General features: G+C 49.2%; 1 protein-coding gene across 3 annotated transcripts in view; it reads right to left on the bottom strand.

Moving 5' to 3' along the window:
* Positions 1-16,254, bottom strand: part of CORO2B (coronin 2B) — a 143,805-nt gene that overhangs the window by 79,511 nt on the left and 48,040 nt on the right. The gene's annotated exons all lie outside the window — the stretch shown is intronic.

Genomic DNA, 16,254 nt, shown 5'->3' with positions numbered 1-16,254 from the left:
ACATTTGCTTCCCTATGGGCCCAACTTTTTTTACATGTGGTCCTGACACAAAAAGGCATTCACAGAACCACGGCCTGCCAGTGCAGAAGTAGGCCCTTGGGTCCACTAAAATCCAGCCTCTCATTTCACAGACTGAGGCCCAGAAAGAGGAAGTGACTTGTCCAAGGTCACACAGCAAGGTCATCTGATGACCAATCCACACTGCAAGCCTCCTGTGGAGGGGTGGGGAGTTAAGGGGCATAGGACATGGCTCCTACCCAGGGTAGCACCTACCCCCTCATTGGGGTTCTGAGTTCTGTATTCCTCTGCCCAGGGAGGGAGTGGGTGGTGCAGCTCAAAGCACAGGCCCAACAGATGGTTTCTATTTGCAGCCACTGAGCCTGGTCTGTGCCAGACTCCTGACCTATTTTGAGGAACTGAGGGCCCCGCTGGCTCAGGGATGGCCTCCCACTCGCACCCCTTAACCCACAGTTTGGCAGGAGATCAGATGGGTGGGTCAGGGCCAGCGAAGAGGAGAAGTGGGGGAGGAAAATCTTTGAAAATGAGGAGGAAAACCTTGAAAATCCTGGGGCAGAAGCTTGAACTCTGGAGCAGGGATCTGCAGGGTAAGGGCCTCAGGCTCCTTATCCAGGCTCCTGGGCCCCACTTCAGACCTGCAGGATCACACTCTCTGCAAGTGAGATGGGGAATCTGCCTTTGAACCAAGCTCCCCAGGTGATTCCTATTATTCAGTGAACCACCTATGGACCAACTGCACTGGCATCATCTGGGAACCAGTTAGAAATGCAGAATCACAGGTCCTACCCAGGACTGAAGCAGAATCTGCAGTTTAGCAAGATTCCGGGTGATGGGCAGATGTGTCAAAGCTGAGAAACACTGTTCTAGCTCAGGGTTTCTCAAACCTGAGTGTGTATCAGAATCGCCCTGTGAGCTTGTTAAACACAGATTGCTGGGCCTCATTCCCAGATTTTCTGATTCAGGAAGTCTGGGGCCTAGGAGTGTGCATTTCTAACAAGTTGCCAGGTGCTGCAGAAGATATTTAAGCTCCTGAGCTATAGCAGAAAGGGCACTGTGCCCTCTGAAGCCTTAGCACTGTGACTTTTCATAAGTCCCTTTACCTGAGTTTGTCCATCTGTAAAATGGATATTATTCACACCTTCTTCCTAGAGCAGCTGTGAGGCTCCAATGAAATAATGTGTGTGAAAGTGCTTTGTGAACTACGACATAAAAGTTATTATATAAATCAATTTGTACCTTAAAAAGTGGTGAAGACGACCTCATTGGCTCTTGGCAAGTCGGTCCAAGAGTTATGCATTGCTTGAGGGCTTTTTAAATTTTTTTAAATTAAATTTAATTTTTTTGTCTTTTTTTTTTAAGGGCCGTACCCATGGCCTATGGACATTCCCAGGCTAGGGGTCAAATCAGAGCTGTAGCCACCGGCCTACACCACAACCACAGCAAGGTGGGATCCAAGCCGCACCTATGAGCTACACCATTGCTGGTGAGCACCAGCAATGCCAGATCCTTTAACCTACTGAGCGAGGCCAGGGATCAAACCTGCGTCCTCATGGATGCTAGTCGTGCTCATTACCGCTGAGCCTCAACTATCAAACAACCTTTTTTAAAATAGGGGAACTCCTCGAAGGCTTTAAAAAAATGTTTTTTAATGTTATTTTATTTTGGCCACAGTATATAGAAGCTTGATGTAGGATCTCAGTTCCCAGACCAGGGATTGAACCCGGTGAAAGTGCTGAGTCCTAACCACTAGACTACCAAGGAACTCCCTCAAAGGCTTTATTCTGCATTCCTGGACTGCCTAGCATAAGACCGAGCACACAATAACTGCTCCATAAGGGCTGGTGGAATTCAACCCAAGACTGCTGGTTCCCAGCCTGACTCTCTGACTCTTTCCACAACAGTCTCTACTTCTCACATCCTCCTTCATGGCTTTCTGATCTCTTGATAGGTGAGGCTAAGCAACTATTTTAAAAAAGGTTGTTTGATAGTTGAGGCTAAAGGGTGAGCTGTGGAGAAGCCAGGTATAGCTGCCACCCCAGACTCCTCCCCTGTGAAGTGCCCTGCCTGACCCTCCAGAGGAGTTGGGATCCCACGTTGAGAGCGCCTGGCCCAGCCTCTGGCACGTGGTGGGCGAGCCCTCCATGCAGGGGTCCTTCCCACTGCAGGATCTGATCACCCAGGGAGCCCCAAGCTGGGGCACCGCAGGCCTTGTATGCTAATGGGCAGACCTAGCATGGGCTGATGCCGCTCCCTGTCAATGAAACCTCCTAAAACAACACGCCAAGTGTGCACCCGGGAAAGGGGGCAGTCAGAGCTGCCCACAGGTGGAGTCCCCCGGACTTCCTGCAGAGGAGCCCTTCTCCTTGTTGGTCCTTGTAGCCAGAGGACCCTAGAACTGTCCACTTCATGGACCAGGACCTTGACTCCCTGTCACCTGGAAATGCAGAAAAAGAGAGGCTGATAAATAGTCCCTGGGGGAACGGGTATGTGGTTTGGGCCTTCTTCTTCCCAGGAGATAATTATCTAAATTGCAACCAGGGGAGGGCATGGAAGAGAAGAATGGTCTGCATGCTATGCTATAGTTTCTCGACTGGAGAACAGAGGAAGCCAGCCCATCTGTCCGTGCATCGAATGAGAAAGGAGAGGTTGAAGAAAGAGAAGGGCAAATACCATATGATATCATTATGTGGAATCTAAAATACGGCACAAATGAACCTATCTACAGACCAGAAACAGACTCAAAAGAGACAGAGAAAAGACTTGTGGTTGCCAAGGAGGTAAGGGGAAGGAGTGGGATGGACTGGGAGTTTGGGGTTAGTAGATGCAAACTATTACATTTAGCATGGATAAACAACAAGGCCTCCTGTATAGGTCAGGGAGCTATCTTCAATTTTCTGGGACAGACCATGATGGAAAATAATTTTTAAAATGTTATATGTATACATATGCATGACTGAGTCACTTTGCTGTACAGTAGAAATTGGCGCAGTATTGTAAATCAACTATACCTTAATAAAAAGTTTAAAAAAAAAATTGAAGCTAAAAAAAAGAAGAAAAAAGAGAGGTTGAAAACCTTTACATTACTGTCAATCATCTTGAGTATCAGAGAGGGCAGTGCATCAACTTGCCCACAGAGGAGGAGACACTAGGCCACATGCACCAAGCTCATTTGGTGACAATCTCTGCATTGACTGCTCTGCAGTGTGCCTAAGGAATGCCGCCAAAGGGTGTATGTGTGTGTGTGTAGGAGTCACCATTTCCTCTAAGATGCTGAAACAATTCAAGAGGCCTCACCAGCCAAGGGTCTAGAAACTACAGCAGAAACTTTCTGATTAAACTTAATGTTAATCAAATGTGAGAAAATAAAACAGCTTTTATTTGAAAGACCCTCTGACCGACTCCTGTCTCGGATGTTCTACCTTTCACCAACTGCCTTATAAAAAGAACCACTAGCTAATTCAGGGCCCGACAAGGAAAGCGGACTTTTCCTGGATCTTTGGCCAATTCCTCTACCACAGCCTCTGTTCTCCAAACTCCCAAGGGACGCAGCCTCCTTCGAAGTGGCCATGTTGTGTCTTGGGGGACCTCCAGCTCCTCTCCAAAGCTCTGCCCAGTAGCACTGACCCACTCTCAACAGTGACAGGCTTGGGGTTTAAATGTGAGCGACATGAGGCAGCTGTTGGTGGCAGAGGCGGCAGCCAGAAGTTGAGAGAGGGGCATGGAGAGGAGGACAGAGGGAAGTGTAAAGATTTTATTTTCTAGATATGTTGCTGTGGTTTTCTCTTCTGCACCTCCTAACCGTGACCTTCTCTCTCTCCTTTTTAATGGCATCCGTTCACCCAGAGAGGGTCAGGACTATTCAAGCAGGAATCTGAACAATTCAGGTTCTGACAGCCAATATGAAATTTGCAGCTACACAGCTGTCATTTTTTGTTGTTGTTTTTTTGACCACACCTGCAGGCACATGGAAGTTCCCGGTCCAGGGATGGAACCCGAGCCACAGAAGCAACAATGCCAGATCCTTAACCTGCACCACAAGAGAACTCTGACACGACAGTCTTAAGAGCCAGACCTGAAAGGCTTTGCTTGACTTCTATCTCCCCTGATAGCAAATGAAGAGTGTCCCCTAGTCGACCTGTCGGCAGACACAAGAGGGAGGGGAAAGTCCACTCCCTGAAGATGAGAACAGGATGGGAACCAGAAAGGGAAGTGCAGGTTCAGAAGCACGTGCCAATTCCTGATTTTCCACACTCTGGGCCAGAAACTCAGGGGGGATGTGCCCAGTGGCTTGAGGGTGGTGCTGAGGGCAGAGGGTAGCGAGGTTTCTCTCAAACTTCTTGATTAGGATTTTAGAAGGAGAGAAACCACTCCTCAAGACGGCACTGGGCCAAATAAGAGGGCCTCACAGGATTGAGATGGCTAGACAGAGGGGGCCAGGAGTGCATGCTTGAGTCTCCTTCAGCTCTTGGCTGGTGGTGAGGCCCTGCATATCGCAGGTGGAGGACATGGAAGATCTAAGAGCCTCGGGCCACCAGAAGCAGCAAGCCAACCACAGCAGAGGCTGTGGCGAAGACAGGCCTGGGGCAAGATGGACGGTGAGACAAAGGCCCCATGGGGGATGAACCCTGCCATCAGGGCCAAGGAAAGATGGGTGAGTTCATCTGCTATGGGCTTCAGTGGGAGATACCCAAAGAATGCCCTGGGATGGGTCAGATCAGCCACTTCTCAGTGGACAGCAGCCAGGACATGTCTGAGGACCAGCACAGACCCAGAGGTCCCCCTTCCCCAGACTCCTGTGGTCACATAAGCCTTGGCTGTCTGTATCCCCAGATGCAATTTTTAAAAAGAGCCAGACTAGGAGGAGCTCTGAAAGACAAACGTTGGGAGTCATGCAAGCAGAAGCCAAATGAGCCCAAAGAGGCTGAGCCTTTACATCACTGACTGTTTAAATTACTCACTCATGGTGACTCCACTGGCTGGGACTGAATGTGTTTTATCACTGTGGCCCTCCAAGGTGGGGCTCCTGAATGCAATCAGATCGGCTTCAGAGAAAATAATCCGTATCTTCTTACACACTACTACACATAAAATAAACAAGAAGGACCTACTGCATAGCACAGGGAACTATAGTCAGTATCTTGTAATAACCAATAATGGAAAAGGATCTAAAAAAGTATATATATCTATGTACATCTATCTAGCTATCTTGTCTATCATCTATCTACATGTCTGTGTAGATATATAACTAAATCCCTTTGCTGTACACCTGAAACTAATACATTTAAAATACACTATACTTTGGAGTTCCCATCGTGGCGCAGCGGAAATGAATCCAACTAGGAACCATGAGGTTGCAGGTTCGATATCTGGCCTCGCTCAGTGGGTTAAGGATCTGGCGTTGCCTTGAGCTGTGGTGTAGGTTGCAGATGCAGCTCGGATCCTGTGTTGCTGTGGCTCTGGTGTGGGCTGGCAGCTACAGTTCAGATTCGACCCGTAGCCTGGGAACCTCCATATGCCGCAGGTGCGGCCCTAAAATGACAAAAAAATAAAATAAAATAAAATAAAATACACTATACTTCAATTTAAAAAAAAAAGAATCTGTATCTTCTTTGCACATCCCAGTTATCAGGTCCGCCATGAGGGCTGCACAGCCTGACCATGTGAACAGCGCCCCCTGGAGTTACGCACGCAGGAGTAGGGGTGCATTGTGCGTCCCTTCACCACGAAGAAGTGGCTGCAGAAGCAGAAGACAGAGGGAGAGAGCTCTTATCAACAAGGGCAGAAACCAGGCTTGAACAGACAACAAGAAATGGAGGGACACTTGTCGTTCTGAGACGTCATCCCTGGTTTCTGATGCCCGGTCATACGGCTGCCCTGGGAGCCTGGGAGGCTTGCCTGCTGGTAGCTCTCTTGTCTCCCATTAGTAACAGTCAACAGAGACAGAGTCTGTTTGTAGCAACTGACAGAGATCCCACTCCAGCAATTCAGAGGGACAACACGTGGCCCTCCTTGGGCAGCTGCCCTGAGCCATTCTAGAAGCCAGTCTACACTGACAAGTGTCAATACTGGCAAGTAGAAGCATCTCATCCTTAGGCAGCTCAAGAGAAGGGGCCCTCCTTGCACGAGTGCGTCAGGACTTTCTCCACTACGGTTGCTGCTATCAAGAGGCTGAATTGGTGGGGCTCTGATGACCCTGTCCCTGGGGGCTCGCCCTTCCTGAGCGCCAGCAGCATTTCCTGGCTGTAGCTCCCAGTGGCACTTGGTATACACTTCAGGGTCTGATCTATTCTCTTTACATGTAAAAAAGAAGGCTTGAGAAGGCTATAAGCTGGGTCCACATGTCCGCTTTAAAGGTGGGAAAAAACAGGAACTCTAAAATCAAACAGACCTGGGTTTTAATTCTAGGATCACCCCTTCTGAGGTACGTACTATACACACTTTAGTCTAGCGTATTAGTTTTTTGGAACTTTCATTCTTACCTGTAAAAAGAAAGAATAATAATGCCTACTTCTCTGGGCATTTTCCATCCTCTTGGTTTCCCTTAGTGCATCCTGCACACATAGTCAATAGCCAACTGTTGGGTAAGTGACTGGCTTTTTGGAGGGCTGGGGGAGGGTCAAACATGACTTTAGAACTGTTCCGCGACTCTGCCATCTGGGTGTTCCCTGGGAGCAGTGGGACAAGTGCCTGGAAAGGGGAGGTGCGGCAGATGTTCCTAATTGGCTACATACCAGCCATTCCCACCCCTTTCCACCCACCTCCCCTACTCACTGTCCCAGCATCCCTCACACTTAGCAGAGACCCTGTGACCCAGTTCTGTGGGAGACTTCTGAATTCTTTTCTCATTAATAAAAAAGACAGACATATAAGAAAAGCTCTTTCTTGACAAACTGGTTGATGCATTGCTTCTAGCCTTTGTTTGCATTTGAGAATGTAAAGCCCAGAGCTGTGGCAACCATCTTGGGTCCATAAGGTGACAAGCCCATGATCAAAAGCTAACACGATGAGGAGGCAACAGAAGGAAAGAAAAGGCCTGGGTTCTTTTGGCCACACCCACAGCGCATGGAAGTTCCTGGGCCAGGGATTGAACCCGAGGCACAGCAGTGACCCAAGCTGGATCCATAACCTGCTGTGCCACAAGAGAACTCCCAAGCCTGGGTTCTTAATGACATTTCTGAGCCACAAGATCAACCTTAGACCTCCTCACTGCAGGCCTCTTATTCAATAAACCATAAATATGCCTACAGCTTGAGTCATTCTTTTTTCTTTTTGGTTGCACTCATGGCGTGCAAAAGTTCCTAGGCCAGGGGTCAAACCTGCACCACAGCAACGACAAGTACAAATCCTTAACCATTAGGCCACCAGGGAATGCCTTGAGTCAATCTTGATTGACTTACTTGCAGGCAAAAGCATCCCAACTGATAGAGAGGAAGCAGAAAGGGTGGGGGTAGCAGATGTCTCAGTCTTTAGCCATTGTCTATAATCTGCCCTCGTGAGGTCTCCATGTCTCAGCGGCTCTACCCCACAGCCAAAAACCTAGAGATTATGAGGAGGCCTGGACACCACATAGCCCCACTCATGCCTGGTAGGCCTGCCCCTGCCAGAGGGCAAAGGAAACCAAGGCCCCTCCACTCCCTTTCCAGGCTTTATCTCCTCTCTCAGCAGAGTTCCTTGGGGTGGGCTGAGGCAGCTGCCTCTGCACAGCTCAGGGGAGGGTAGGGGGCAATAATGACGACCACTGGCGGAAGAAAGCCATAATCAGATTCATACTGCCCACTGCTATACAAGCACCCCCATGGCAGCTTCCCAGTCCAGCAACGCTGTTAAGGCTTGAAAGGAGGTTTTTTCTTTATTCCACTGAATGCTGTCACTACTGCAGAAGCCTTGAGAAAGAGGGGTGGAATGAAAATGAGGTAATGTATGTAAAACATCTGGCACAGTGCCTGGTGGGTAATGAGCAAACGCCAGCACCCTGCTTTCCCCTCCAACATAATGGCAATGTGGGTGACAAGACCCAGCAGTCGGGAGGCTCCTTAAGGGTGGGGGTGCCTCTGGCAGGGGACCCTCCCACTGTCCTGATGGGATTCTTGGTTTTTGGAGTATTCTCTCTCTCACACACACACACACCTGGTTCAAGAGCCCAAGTTCATTGATTCTGCAACGAATTGGGTCACGACTACAGGGTCAGGGTTCTCAATCAGCATCTTCTTTCAGCCCCACCCCAATCTTTCTGATCTGGCCCCACAGAGGCTGCTCCTATCACTGACCCTTCTGCTGGTCCCCCATCCACTTCAGGAGTACATATTGAAGTTGCTGAAGCTGATGCCTATGGAGAGTGCTCAGCATTTTCATACACATCACTGCATCCCAGTCCTGGTCCCAGGCTGGGTTCTTTGCATCATGCCTTCCTGGTCACTATGAAAATCAAAGCTGTGGTTCCCTGAGTGCCAACCCACTGGCAGCATCTGACCTCTGCAGTCTCACCTCTCAGATCTCACTATTGGCTTCATTCGCAGATTCAGAAGCATTCTAGTCTGTACAGTGCTTTGGTGAGAACAGATAAAGATGCCTCTTCCTCTGGACAGATGTAGCTCCAGGCCAGAGCCCATGGCTTGATGAGTGGATTTCAGCCACTCCTCTGCCAGGTGCCCTTGTACAGGGCACAACTCACACAACTGTCCATGATGACCATGCCTGGAGTCTTTCAAATTACCCTCCTGTGTTTCTGACCTGAATGCTATTCTCAGATATTGACGGGCTCTAGAACTTCTGATATGGAGTGGCTCAGCAACAACAACTTTACAAAACACCAAGACCTACTTAGTACTCCCCAGCTCCATCCCTCAGCTCACCTGGCACTCCCTGCAAGACTCGCCTCCCCGGCTCCCTCCGGCTAACACAAGTCACGGTCAGCACTTCTGTCACCCAGTTCCAATTCATTCTGCCCTGCTCTGCCTGGAGATGAATGACAGTTGTCCCTGGAAACACAGGGTCCCTTCCTCCTGTGCTAGCATCTCACTCTGATTAGAGGCCTTTCTCTATAGCTACTGTCACAGGCATGTTACTTTACCTCTTATGGTCCTGTTTGCACGTCAAGTGGGGTCAATAGCGGTGCTTCCTCATGTGAGGAGGATGTGATGTGAGGATTAAGTGAGAAAATGCTTGTAAAATGTTTAGACATTGCCTGACACTATATGCTTAATCCACACAGCCACTGTAAAGCCCTTCGACTCAGCAGTTCTTGTTCCTTTGCTTATAACATGGATAAAGCAACATGTTCATGTTATAAAGCTTTTGACACTTAACATGTAGGACTTGCTGTGTGTCAGGTACTACAGTTCTAAGTATTTCACAGTATCAATTTCCTTCATCCTCAACATACCTTAATGAGGCAGGTGCTATTTTCTTCCCCAAATTAATGGAGAGGAAACTGAGGCACAAGGGTTAAGTAGCTTTCTCAGGATCACCTAGGGAAGAGGTAGCGCAGGGATTCAAACCCAGGCCTTACAGCTCTACTGAGTATGTGCTTAACAAGCAGGCTGTGGGGCCTCGATGGCCATTGTGGGAATGAAATGAGATAATGTATGCAAAGTGCTTGGCACACAGAAAGCACTCAATATATGGTCATTATGCTAATGTAGCATTATTGTTGAATGTTCATCATCATTATTACTAATATATGCAAAGTGCCCACCAAAATCAAGCTGCCCTTTCTTCTTTCTCCCTCCCTCCAGCGCTGATGTTGCTGTGTTTTGGTGGTGGGTGGGATTCTTGGCACTCTTTGTAGAAGGTTTCTTGCTGGGTTTCCAGTTTGAGGGCAGGGAGAGAAGATTTGGGGTACAAAGGAGGGAGTGAATAAACAGCCTCTACACAGAGCCTCATTGAACTGATGGTACCTCAGACACACAGCAAATGGAGCTGGCTGCCACAAGGGGAGGCTGGGAGGTGGGGGTGAGCAGGGTGAGTCTGGCACAGAAAGAACATTATCCCCATGAGCCTGGGGTCTGTGCAGTAGGTAGGCAGACAGGGAGATCAGACTGCCCCTGCAAGATGGAACTCAGCCAATGATAACTGAGACACCTAAGACCACCTGAGGCCCAGTGCAATTGCCACTTCCTCCAGGAAGCCTTTCTGGATCTCCTAGTTGGATCAAACCCCTCCTCCTTTCTACCCCCAGAGCACTTTACATGTCTAGCCCAGCCCCAACCATATTGTGTCTACTCTGATTTTGATTCACAGCACAAAGAGGCCAAATGTCTCTTTGATGACAGGCATCTGGTGAGCAGAGACCAGGTCTGCCATACCTGTATCTCCAGCAGGGCCTTTTGCAGAGGCTTAATGGATGCTTGCTAATTGGATAGTGAGTGAGGAAGACACAGCTCCTGCCCACTGGGGACCACCCTCTTCTGTGACTTCATCATTGTAGAGCAACTAACTCTGTGGTTGGCCTGGGACGTGAACACACTAAAGCCTGGGCAGATGTAGGGACACAGGGGATGACTACCGCTTGTTCCCACCATCAACAAGGGCTCTGCCTCACCAGGAGGAGGGCATTGTCACACCAGGGCCGCCTTTCCTTCCCTTCCCTGGCTTTGGCCAGCACCCGGTCACCCCCTCAGGCCAGGGGTCTGTCCTGGCCCCTCTCCCATCCCACCCTGCAGCCAAAGACCAGACTTGCCCCAGTGCCTCTCATCAAACCATCTCTCTGGTTCTCCTCTCCCACTAACCATGCTGCAGCCAGACTCACCTCAGCCCACGCATGTGATGCCCACCCTCCAACACAGAACTGGCCCAAGGGGACTCCGGTCCTCTTCTCTCGGTGTCCTGGTGTCCCACCCATCTCTCCCGCCCAGTTCCAGTGCCCACCCCGCCAGCACACTCTTCTTTCTTAGGGGCTGTCCACACTTAGGGTTGCTTCACAGGGCTTGTGGGCACCTAGAGGAAGCTGCTCTGCCCTGGGGCACTGTTCTACCTGTGCTCAGATCCTGCCTCTAGATTCCCTGAGGGGTAGGGTGGTGTTTCAGTTATCTCCGAACCCCCATACAGGGCAAAAATAAGAATGAACATACAAAGTAAAAGTAAAACAATTAAGCTAAACAAAAATAAAAATTAATAATAAGTTAGCGGAGTTCCCGTCGTGGCGCAGTGGTTAACGAATCCAACTAGGAACCATGAGGTTGCGGGTTCGGTCCCTGCCCTTGCTCAGTGGGTTAACGATCCGGCGTTGCCGTGAGCTGTGGTGTAGGTTGCAGATGCGGCTCGGATCCTGCATTGCTGTGGCTCTGGCATAGGCCAGTGGCTACAGCTCTGATTTGACCCCTAGCCTGGGAACCTCCATATGCCGCGGGAGCGGCCCAAAGAAATAGCAAAAAGACAAAAAAAATAAATAAATAAAATAAAATAAAATAAAGTTACCAAATTACATTTGTTCATTGCTTACTATGTGCCAGGCACTATGAGAAGCAACTGATACATGTATGTGTTAACTAACCTACTCCTTATTATCCTTCTTAGGCTGACATTACTGTGCCCATTTTGCAGATACAGGAATGGAGGCAGACAGAAAGTAAGTATCTTGTTCAGGTCCCCCTGTGAGCAGTGATGGGACTGGGGGTTAGACAGGGGAGTCTGTTCCAGGGACAGTGCTCAGAGCCCTACTGCTCTCATCAGCAATTGCTGAGGGGCTCCAAGATCCATGCCTCCCACCTGCTCTGCAAATCCATAACTTCCTCAGTGAGACTGGCAGCTGGGGAGCTAGCCCTATGGCCCCAGCCTCCAGTTGTACCTCTGGGCCACTCTCTAAAGCCCTCACAGAATCTTAAAACTCACCCGGGGAAGGTCTTTTTTCATAGGTACTGATACCCGGACCACCAGCCAAGGAGAGAGAATGTTGATGATGGAGTCTGGGCATCTGTATTTTTTCTTTTTCCTGGTAGGGCTGCACCTGCAGCATATGGAAGTTCCCAGCCTAGGGGTCAAACTGCAGCTGCAGCTGCAGGCCTATGCCACAGCCACAGCAACACCAGATCCGAGCCACATCTGCAACCTACACTGCAGCTCACAGCAACACGGGATCCTTAACCCACTGAGCAATGCCAGACATCAAACCCACATCCTCACAAACACTATGTTGGGTTCATAACTCGCTGAGACAACAGAAACTTCCAGGCATCCAAATTGTTATGAGCCCTCCCCACCCCCCACAGTGAGAACTAAGAGCCACTGCTCTGAAGACACTGATTCTCACAGAGGCCCTGATCCGATTTTGCCACCTGACCCCTCACTCAAAGGCCGGCAGTCCTGCATCTGTATTATCCAGACTGCCATTCTCTTTCTGTCTATATCACTCCTCCCCAGGGGCCCAGGGGAGGCAAAAAGAGCAAAACTCAACCCAGCCGTGGAATCAGCCCCCCCTTACACACAGCCAGAGAAGTTCTTGGAATGTGAATGAGTCTGGAGTAGTCTCAAGAATTTTTTTTCACTTTCTCTAAGGCACTGAATATTCCCCACTCAGTGTTTCCATCCTTAAGGCATAATGACATAAGTCCAACCTCTGGTGCCTGGTGCTATTTTTCCATTATTTACATGTTTGTGCAATTCGGTCTTCATCCTTCCCAGGAGCTGGCTTTGATGGTATTGCCTGCAGGGTCCTTGTGTATCTTTGATCTGCTGAGCATATCTGGTGGGGCAGAGCAGAGAGCCCCAGAACCCTGGGCCACCCAGGGAAAGGGCTGAGCTGCCGGATGTGAGGTCACAGCTTGTCCTCCAAAGGGCGCAGCCAGACTTCTAAGACAATGGACAGTTAGGCCTTTGGTAGGGTACGCTGCAAGAGCAAAACAATCCAGGGGCAGTGCCAACTTCCTGGCTTGAAAACACAGCATCTTAGGGTCAAGGCCATGAAAGGAATGAATCAACCTTTGTGCCCAAAGTGCCTGCTCCCACCCGCTGACCCGCCATTATCTGCAGGGTCCAACCTCTTCCGTGCCATGTCCCCTGCCTGGGATGGGCCTTACAAATAGCCTGTTTCTCCTGATGGGCAAACTCCTACTCATTCAAGGTCACCTCATCTGAGGAGCCTTTCTTCAAAGTCCTAGGGACCATCATTGCATATAGATCATGGAACACTACCCCCAGTGTGTAGTCTCTACACCTATCAGTCTGCAAGTCAGGTTTCTCCCACTAGTATATGACCTGGGACCAGACTCCTTCCTCTGCACACCCCTAGCACTAAGCACAGCACAAGCCACAGGCCACAAGACAGAGATCCACAGACTCAGTCTGCAGAGACATGGGGCTCGAGGCCTGGCATGATGATTCAAAATATTTGGAATTGGTTGCCAACACTAAAAAATAATCAAGACACTTTCCATAAAAATCCACGTTTCTTGTTTTTTGAAAAACCAGAAATCAGAAGATCTGGCCCCTCTGGCCCATATTTCCACTGCTGCTCCTTCAGGAGGTAAGGGGGTTGGATTCATGACCCCCCCCCAAGCCACTTCCCTTGTCATGGTTCCTGTCTGTGTCTTCTTATAGACACATGAACTCGGAGCCCTGGACGAGGCATGCTGTAGGTAATTATAAAAATACTGCAGAAGAATAAGTCTACTACGACTTTCTTTTTTTTTTTTTTTTTTTTGCTTTTTAGGGCCACACCCTCGGCATATGGAAGTTCCCAGGCTAGGGGTCCAATTAGAGGTACAGTTGCCGGCCTACACCACAGCCACAGCAACGCAGAATCCAAGCCACATCTGCGACCTATATCTCAGATCATGGCAACGCTGGGTCCCCAACCCACTGAGTAAGGCCAGGGATCAAACCCACAACCTCATGGTTACTAGTCAGATTGTTTCCATGTGCCACAACGGAAACTCCTACTATGACTTTCAAAGCCACCAGATTAGCAAGATCCACATGTGAATCAAACAAACTGCACTTCTTACTAGATAGCAATTCTGGATGAAAGATGGGGACAATCAAATTACCCCCGAAGGGAAAACTGGGGCACCTCCATACGATGGACTATGACTCAGCAGTAAAAAGAAGCAAAGTGCCGACATCCCCCAAGCCATGTTTGAATCTCAAATACGTTACGTTGTGTGAAACAAGCCAGACACAAGGCTGCCTGAATGGTTCTGCTTACAGGCAGTCCTGGTTTTATTGTGCTTCACAGATGTTGGGTTTTTTTCACAAATTGAAAGTTAGGGGCAGCCCTGCATCAAGCAAGTCTATCAGCACCGTTGTAGCTCTGATTCCACCCCTAGCCTGGGAACTTCCATTTGCTCACTTCATGTCTCTGTGTCCCATTTTGGTAATACTGGCAGTATTTCAAACTTTTTCATTATTACTACATTTGGTGACCAGTGATCTTCAATGTTTCTCTTTTGCATTTTGTATTTTGTTTTTATGGCCACATCTGTGGCATATGGAAGTTCCTGGGCCAGAGATTGTACCCTAGCCACAGTGGTGGCAATACCAGATCTTTAACCCACTGCACTGGGCTAGGCATCAAATCCACACCTCTGCAGTGACCTGAGCCACTGCAGTCAGATTCTTAACCCACTGTGCCACAGTGGGAACTCGTGTTTTGTATGTGTACAACTTAATAGCTACATTATAGTAACTTCTGTATGCACTGGGAAACCAAAACAATTTGCATGACTCACTTTACTGTGATATTTGCTTCATTGTAGTGGCCTAAAATGGAAGTTATCTCCAAGATCTGCCTGTATATGATATTCTGGACAAAACTACAAAGACAGAAAACAGATCAGTGGCAAGGCCTGGCACTGGGAGGAGGGGTTGACTGAAAAAGAGCAGAAGGGAATTTTGGAGGAGGGTGCCAGCAACATGCTATATCACGATTGTGATGGTGGTTACACACTGTGTGCAGCTGTTGAAACACAGAGAACTGTACACTAAAAAGGATGACTATTACTGCATGTGAATGATACCTCAACAAACCCAGTCTTTAAAACAAATTAAGGGAAGGAAGAAACTTTTATCGTGGTCCTCAATACAGAAAGTTGCATAATAGAGTCCTGCTGGTGGACTGAGCAGAGCTGGGTCCCTTTGCCCAGGCAGTGATGTGCTCTGCACACCCACTGCAGGGAGGCTTCGTGTAGCACAGAGAAAAGGTCCTGGGAATATGGTCGCTTGTCCTGTAATGTCCTCATTCTGGGCAGGTATGGCTTTCAGCCACTAGCCTCGGAGCTAAAAACAGAGACTCAAGATCCACTGAATGAGAATCTTGGGGGTTGAACCACAGGAACTACCAGTCTGATGTTTAAAAAGCCCCTTGGGTGAGTCCAATGTATAATATTTGAGATACATCATGGTTGGTTTTAGACCCTATAGACAGTAGTTCCCAAGAGGAGTTCCAGGCTGGGGAAAAAAAAACTGAATGGTACCTTCAAAGACTCAGATGCTCTGCACACCATTATTATCTGTGTCAGCAACTGTATTCACGGTTCACTAGGGAGCCAGCTTCACTAGGGAGCTTCAACCTTTCAGAGCGCTTTGATGTGATGACCTGGACTAAGCCAGGCAGCTGGCTGGCTTGTTTTACTCCCATTTATTGGATGAGGAAACCGAGAGAGGTCACCTGCCAAGATGGGGTGAGGGCAGGACCTGCGACCCCAGGGTGCTGAGTCCACCTCTCCTCTCTTTACATCACGCTATCTGCAGGGCATGACGTTCTCCTCTCCACTCAGGAGGGTGAACTGAAGAGCACTGGGCACAGAGGGAGGAATCAGAACGGGCTTCCTCTCAATCCAGCTGTGAAAAAACCTGTTTGTGCTCCCTGCGCCCAGTCTCAGAGCAGCTGGTGAAGTCCTGGTATCAGCAATGAGGGGGTGGGCTGCTCAAGGTGCCCGCCCCCCATCTTATTCCTAGCAAGTAGCACAAACCGGGATTACCCAGGAGCTGTGATCCAACTCGCAGTGATCACACCCAGCCCCACCTGCCTGTACCTGCTACTTACTGGGAGTGTCAGGCCCCAGGTGCCGGGACGGAGAAGCCCAGTAGGGTCTCCAGAGCAAAGGAAGCCTGCCCTTGGCCTCACCAAGATGATTTCTGGATATTGTCCAAGATGGCCTCACCCGCTTATGTTTCTTTAGGAGGGAACAGGTGGCCCTGAGGGGGTGGGATGAACAGGGCTATGGGTGGAAAAGGCTGTCCCCCCTGGTAGTGTGCACCTGTTGGAAACTGCCAGGGCTCCCACATGACCTTCCAACAGTG

The sequence above is a fragment of the Phacochoerus africanus genome, chromosome 2, assembly GCF_016906955.1.
Source record: "Phacochoerus africanus isolate WHEZ1 chromosome 2, ROS_Pafr_v1, whole genome shotgun sequence".
Classification (NCBI taxonomy): Eukaryota; Metazoa; Chordata; class Mammalia; order Artiodactyla; family Suidae; genus Phacochoerus; species Phacochoerus africanus.
Note: the sequence above shows the minus strand (reverse complement) of the source record. Positions and strands in the feature narration are given on the sequence as shown.